We start from the raw sequence: 8453 nt of genomic DNA, 5'->3' as shown, positions 1-8453 counted from the left end.
TTGTGTCATTCACCGTCAGCATTTAGTTGCAAAAAAACTTGGTGATCAACTGCACAATTCTCTACAAACTTATTACTGCTATAAACAAAATTAAAGCACATTCTTTGAATGATCGTATATTTCGAAAGCTTTGTGATCAAAACAGTGAAGATTTTGAACGATTGCTACTTCACTCCGAGGTTTGGTGGCTGTCAAAAGGCAACTGTCTCAACAGAATTTATGAACTCTTTGATACTGTTGTCAAGTTTTTTGAAGATAGGAACAACGACCTTAGTAATGACCTCAAGAAAATGAAAACTGATATTGCTTATCTTGCAGATTTATTTACTAGATTCAACTCAATGGATTTAAAAGGACAAGATGTAACTCTTATTAAGGCGAAAACTCAAATTTCAGCATTTATTTCAAAATAAAAGTTTTTTATGCACAACATAGGACAACGTGAATTGTATCTATTTCCAAATCTGTTGGAAATAGAGAAAAAAGAAAAAATAGCGGATGAAACTAGCTTTTTGTAATCATCTAGAAATGTTGCACAGAGATATGCAGGAAAGGTTCAAAGATCTTCTTAATTTGAAAATTCCAGATTGGGTTATAAATCTTTTTTTAAATAATGACAATGGTGAACATTTTGTAGAAGAAGAATTGATTGAGTTACAAAATGAAGTTGAACTGAAGCCAAAATTTCAAAATTCATATCAGAAATTTTGGTTACAAAAGAAAATCCCTGACCATTATCCTGCATTGTGGGGAATTGTAAAAAAAAATACTTATTTCTTTTCCAACATCATATCTAGTCGAAACTGGTTTCCGTGCTGTATCTCAATTGCTGACAAAACAAAGAAATTGTCTGGATGTTGTTAAATGTGGCGATTTACGACTTCTACTTACAGATATTAAACCTAATATTGATAAGCTAATAAATCTCCACCAAGCTCATCCATCGCATTAAATATTAAAATATAATTATTTCCATTAATATGACTTATGTAATTAACTTTAATTTTTATGACTTAATTTAAGTGACTATAACTGATTTTATTTATGTAGTTGTAATTTTTTAGGAAGAAGGAATAAAGTGCAGTAAATAGTTTTCTTTATAATTCACACACATACATGCAGGGCTGCATTTACGTTTTTGGAGGCAAACAGACATATTCATTTCAGTTATTTAGCTTCAACTTTATATTGGTGGGCTAAAAAAAAAGCCCTGGCGAGGGCTTTTTTTTTTTTTTAGGGGGACGGTGATCCAAAAAAGTTTGAGAAGCACTGTACTGTATGGTGAATACTATTTTTATTCAATATGCTCAATTAAATAATAACAATATTGTTGTGGTTTATTTAATAAATATACCTTTATTAGCATATAATCAATCATAAATTGAATGGTAAAACAGTATATGTTTTACCATTCAATACCATATATAAATGAAAGAAATTGTGGCTAAAAATTTATTCTAATAATAATAATTCTTTATTTCATAAAATACATAAATACATAAAAATAGGCTCTGGGACAGACCATGTTACATTTGTTATGCAGACTACCACTCAATAACAACAATAGTAAAAACGTTTTGTCAAATTTAGGGACTATTCACATGTTATGTAACTTTTTTTTTAAAACTTTTTATTCCCCCCCCCCTCCCCATGGCAATAGTTTTGATTCAACCTCTCCCCATTATTACATAACTTTTTGTGTAATCACCCCTGCCTGATTCCCTGTAACATTTTATCTGGTCCTGTACAAAGAATTTAGTGCCACTTCATTCACAAACCAACAAGAAATGCTAGTTATTCTCTACAACTCAATATAAGAGCATATCAGCTTCAGTGAAGTTGTAAATAGCACTTGCTGCAAGGCAGCTATGCTATACCAGGAGGACTTTTTTTGGTATGCTCATGATTTTTTACTTTAATCCAGGTACCTAAATCTTTCAGGTAGTACAGGTAGATATGAAACAAATTTCTTGTGCCATATTCCAGTCTACTTTAAAGGTTGGTGGTATCTGGCAACTCAAACAGCCAGTTTGAAAGTTATTAGGAATAAAATGAACCTCTGTGGCACTGGTTCTTTAGGCTCATAGTGAAAGTTATTTACGATTTTATCCATTATATCACAAAAGACAGCGACGCTTGAAAATAGAAATAACAAGCAATTAATTGTATTATGGAAAGTCTAGAGGCATCCAGCAAATCTTGAAAATACTGAAAATCCAATTGATACAGAGAAAAAAAAAAAAAAAACTGTACTTTTCAGTGCCTTTTATAATAACAACCAGGACAAAAAAATTGGTCCTCTGTTCCAGTAGGTTTTGCCACTTCACTTGTTTGGAAAGTTCTAAGTTTGGAGATTGGCAATTCTTAGAAGAATGTAAATCTAATCTGTAGGTACCAATCTCAGTCAAAGGGAGTAGGGTTTCCCCACAAGAAATTCCACTTTTTAGCCTGCACAACATGCAAACTGGCCAAAGAACACATGCACAACAAACCATTTGACTCTGAGTAGCCAAAATTCCAAAGAACAACATGGTATTACTTTCTGGCTAGAAAATACAGTGGACATAGAAATGATCATATAATAAAAGCTTCAGAAAGAAATTCAGTAAAACAACAGAGGTTAGCATTACTTTGAAGAAAAAAGACTGAGCAAATGGATACCGAGGCATTTCACTATTCCAAGATGCTATGTACGCTGAATTTGATACATTATGTTCTACAAATGGTATGCATTATTACATGCTGAAATAATAATGCTAGGAATTAATGCATGTCAACATAAAGATCTATTCACAATTCAAAATTTATGCTTGATAATAACTTGCTGGTTCAAGCAGTGTCCAGCAAACAGCGCAGAAAAACACTCCCTGCTTATGTTAATTCCTTCATAACTCGGCTATATTTTTTGTTGCTTTTTTTTCTACTAAAATGAGTGGTGAATTTTGCAAATACAAATGAACAGAGAAGGTTCATAGTTATAGCATAAATAATTTTAGAAAGAAATGGAGTGAAGAACTGATGAAGGCATTAAAAAACAAATTATATTAGAAAAAATAAAAAGAGATAAAATGCTGAAATATGCTTGAACTTTACTTTCTTTGTTCAGGGAGCGCAAGGTACTTCACTAATCTTGTCCACCCAAGGGCCAAAAATTTTATATGATCCAACAGAGAGCAATTTTCCATACTTGCCAGATTAAAGAGACTTAAGTGTATTCAGGGGCTTAAGGGGAACAGGTATTGTGTGTGTTATCAGACACTCAGTCTAAAACACTGATGGATCCAATATCTTTCTATTACAGAAGATTTAGGAGAAATCCGGTTTGCCTGCCTCTCTAAAATCTACTCATGCACACCTCAATGGTACGTCACTTAAGGTGGCAACGAACGTGCAGAGTGGTTCCCTTCAAGATGCCTGGTCAGCGTGAAAAGGAAAAGATCAAACCCAACAGCATGACGAAACAAATGGCTCTCAGTCCCCAGCGGCTTTCACTCCCCACTCTTACAGCAGCAAGAGGATCAGAGTGGAAGCAGAGGGTGCTAAGAATCTCTGGGTACGACCAGGCTGCTATGCACAAAAACTGAACTTGGCCTGTTACAACATAAGATCGCTCGTCGGTGAAGACAGGATATTAGAGCTGGTAAAGGAACTAGAAAATGTGAATTAGAATATCATTGGTTTTGCTGAAAAAATAAGAAGAAATGAATCACTTATAAGTTTATCAAGTGGAAATCTGCTGTACACCAATGGAAACAGTGAAAGTAGCAAAGGTGGAGTTGGCTTTCTGGTCCATAAATATATAAAAAACATTTTGGAATTCAAAAGTACATTACCAAGGGTGTCAAAACTAATACTCAGGATTTCTAAGAGGTACAAGCTAAAGGTTATGATTTATGCACCAACATCAAGCCATGATGATGAAGAGGCTGAAGAAATGTACACCAAAATTGAGTCTTCTAAGATGAGCAGAAACCCACTACACTATCATTATGGGGGACTTCAATGCTAAAGTTTGAAAAAGACAAAACAGCGCAGAAAGGGGAACTATAGGAAATTTTGGAATTGGTGAAAGAATTGTGGAATTTGCAGAATCTCAAGGATTGTCAGTAATGAACACTTTTTTCAAGAAAAAGGTGAACAGAAAGTGGACATGGAAGAGTCCAAATGAATTAACAACTAATGAAATCGACTTCATCCTCACTAACAGACGATATATCATGAATGATGTTACCGTCCTGAATAAGGTAAATATTGGAAGTGATCACAGAGTGGCAAGATGCACACTTGATATAGATGTAGGGAAAAAAAGGAAAAAACTGACTCGAGTAAATAATACAAAGGTCTTTGAGATAACAGAAGAGGAGAAAAAGCAGTATGTAATGGAACTTAAGAACAAGTTTGAGCTTCTGCAGATGGCTCAGGACCAAGATATCGATGAGGAATATTACAATTTTCTGAAAGTGATAAAGCCCAAGAAACCTATAGGTTAAAAAGAAATCCACAGAAGAAAAAATTAGTCAAGAAACACTTGTTATGTTGAACTGAAGGCAACAAAAACACTGATAAGGAGAAAATTGAGTATACTGAATTATGCAAAGCCATTAGAAAGAGACTCAGAGAGGACATAAGATTTAACACAAGAAAAGTAGAACAAGCATTAAGGGAAAACAAAGGACTTAAATCAGCAGCCATGAGCAGTAATACAGAAAGACAAATGATACTGAAAATGAAGAATAGCGATGGTGTACTTATAAATAGCAGAAGACTACTATAGAGAATTATACAAGGAGCGAGGGAATGATGCCAGCAGTGGGGAAGATGGATCACAAATTAGTAACACATACAACATACCCAATATTCTTCCTGATGAGGTAGAACATGCATTGAAGAAAATGAAGAATCAGAAAGCCCCAGGGGAAGATGAAGTTACTGTAGAGTCGTTAAAATTGGGAGGAAGAAACATAACACTAAAACTGGCAAGACTTTTCAAAAAATGCATTAGAAAAGGTGTGATGTCTAAGGAGTGGAATAATGCAATCATAGTTTTGCTGCATAAGAAAGGAGATAAATCAGAAATTGGAAATTATAGACCTGTTATCCCATATCTACAAGTTGTTCACAAGGGTCATTAATAACAGATGGAAAAGAATACTTGATGAGAATCAACTGAAAGAGCAAGCAAGCTGGCTTTAGGACAGGATTCTCAACTATGGATCACCATGTAATATCATAGCTAATGGAGAAAGCAAATGAATATAAAAACACCATTATGCCTCGTATTTGTGGATTATGAAAAGGTATTTGACTGGGCCAATGTTTCGGGCACTGGAAAGACAAGGTATAGATACCCCATATATTATGATTTTGAAGAAAATATATGAGAACGCTATCTCCTTTATTAGACTAAACAAAGACAGTAGCAAATCTAAAATTGAGAAAGGAGTTCAACAAGGAGACACTATCTCCGAAGTTGTTTACTGCTGCCCTTGAGGAAGCTTTCAGAAGATTAGACTGGTCGCAGAAAGGAGTCAATGTGAATGGAGAGTACCTAAACCATTTATGATTTGCAGATGACATTGTGGTCATAAGCCACAATCCCAAAGAATTAAGAGGAAAATCTTAATCAGTTATGCACAGTTAGTAAGAATATTGGACTAAAGATGAATATGGCTAAAACAAAAGTAATGATGAACAAGTATGCCACTGAAAGGGACATAATGATTGAAGGAGCAGTAATTGAAAAGGTAGAGTCATACTTATCTGGGACAAGTAATTAGCTGTAATAATAATAAATGGCTGAAAGTCAAGAGAAGAATAAATTTTGGATGGATAGCATTCAGGAAATAGAGTAACATACTGAGGAGCAGTATCCCAGTTTGTCTGAAATATAAAATAATGAACCAATGTATACTCCCCACCATGACTTATGGAAGTGAAACTTGGGCACTCACCAAAAGAATGGAAGAGAAGCTGAGAACTACACAGCGAAGAATGGAACAAATTATATTGGGAATCAGACTATTAGATAAGAAGAGAAACACATGGTTTTCTGCCTAATCCACTGATGGATTAGGCAGCAAACTCAAGTAAAGGACATTCTTATCAAAACTAAAATGGTCTTGTGCAGGACACATAGCTCAAAGACATGATGACAGATGGACTAAGAAAATAACAGAATGGTACCCAAGAGGAGCTAGAAGAAAACCTTGAAGACAACGGCAGAGATGGATAGATGAAATTCATGAGTTTGTGGGTACTAAATGGATGGCCATTGCACAAAACAAGAAACTGGAAAGTTGCTGGAGAGGTCTTCATCCTGCAGTGGATTGAAAATGGCTGATGATAATGAAGTGTATTCAACATAGTATTCGTATAGAAAAAAAAAAAAAACTATTTTAAATAGGCTAGTCGATATTAATAAGGAAAGAGCATTTTGGACTAAACCCATGCATCAGCTGTTTTATGCAGTCTGGTAGGCATTATTAATTAATAACACTCTTGATCTTGTTTGTTTTTTTATTATTTTTTTTTAATAATAAAAAAAATAATAGAGAAGGTGCTTTGAATAACCTGGTAGATAGCTACTACTACAATAGTAGTCAGTATGGCACCTAGACAACAATAAGTTATTTTGCAGCCATAAAATAAATAAAATGGATAAATATAAGAACAAGTGACAATCTAAAAAAAAGAGGGAATAGCTAAATTCTAAAAAATTCTTAGTTTATGAATTAGTTATTTAAATGCCACCTGAATGGTTAACCTGTCAGTAAATGTGTAGCTTTTTGTTACAAGTGGAAATAGGAATAGTAGCTATCTCCAAAATTTAGTCCTAAAACAGCCTTTTATGAATATTTCTCATTATTTTGATTCTCACTGGTAATAATGCTATACATATGGATTCTAAAGACAACATTTTCGTAGTGTTTATAGTTATTTTTTTTTAAATTAATTTTGTAAGTAATGCATTTTTTATGGCAATGTGTACATTGCAAATTATAAAAGAAAAAATGCAGATGACTCTCCTAATAGTCTGTTTTTTCGACTGATTAAAATTATGATAAACGTAAAAATAAAACACAATTGAACTTCTCTACAGAAAAATTACAAACTTTGGATTTCAAAGAAATTCATATCTAATTTTATCTCCACACAACAAGATGATACCTCTGTAACAAAATTTTTGGACGGAGTCTTAATTCATTGTCTTATTACTGCATACAATCAAAAAAGGTAACACTGTCCCATTGTTAACTAAGTCTGGGGCTACAGCTGGATTTGTTTTTAATTTTGTGTCTTTCCTTAAAGAAGCCTGTAGCACCTCAGTTGAGAATTTATGGTGAGGGTGGTTGTAATCCACTGATGTTATACAGTTGATATTACCAGAGAATTTGTTCCCACAGAATCACAGAGTTCATAACAAACAAATGAGTGTTTTGATTGACAGCTGCTCATCAGTATAAACTGTGAGAAGTTTTCCCACTGCCATAAGCTGTTTAGCAGTCAGTACTGTATGAATAAGCCACCAGGGAGTGCTTCCCAAGGTCTGTTAGTCTCTCTTATGTTAACTGGATCTGTAAATTAGTATCACAGTTAATCTGGAGTGGTATACACATGCCAAAAAAGAAATGGTTGACTGTCAACCAAAAAATAAAGTATTAGAAAAAAGCTGATAAAGGATTCAAGAAGACATATTGCTGCAAAATTCAGTATATCAACAATTTTAAAAAGTGGAAATTTCGTTTTGGAACAAGCAACTACAGAAAAACTGGAAATGGATGTGACTTTGCATCTAGGAGAATGCTGACATGGTGAAATTGGTGCACAATTTATGCTCATCATGCCATGTGTAAGAATTTGAGTGTGCTTCCAGTGCAAATTAACTGGAAGTGGAAGATGACTGACTGGTTTCTGCAACAGCTGACCAGAGGATTTGGAAATATTTCCTGTTTGTAACTTTGTTTTCAGAGAACACCATTCTACTTATATGTTCTCCTTCTGTGTGCCATTACTGACTTTCCACTGATGATGACATAACAGTGCAGCTGCTTTTTAAATGAAGTAGTGGATATAGGAAATCAGTTGAATCTGTAGTAGTATCTTATTGGACTAACGTATATTGTTTATTTCATGTTTTGAGAACAATGAAGGTGATTACTGTCTTATTTTGTAAGTTCTTCTGGAAAATCCACATCTGAGAATTTGTTTTCTTTCTTTATTTTTTTTTTTTTTTTTTTTGAAATTGCAAATACAGAGTTTTGTATATATATATATATATATATATATATATATATATATATATATATATATATATATATAACTACCACACTTGTGGAATTTAATTAGAGAAAAGGCTTTGTAATTTTTGAAACAGTTGAATCAACCAAGATTTCAAGCTAGTTACAAAAATTTAAAAATATATATAGGATTTTTTGAAAACAATTGCTGGTAAA

The sequence above is a fragment of the Mastigoproctus giganteus genome, chromosome 4, assembly GCF_048544385.1.
Source record: "Mastigoproctus giganteus isolate SK-2022 chromosome 4, ASM4854438v1, whole genome shotgun sequence".
NCBI lineage: Eukaryota > Metazoa > Arthropoda > Arachnida > Uropygi > Thelyphonidae > Mastigoproctus > Mastigoproctus giganteus.
Note: the sequence above shows the minus strand (reverse complement) of the source record.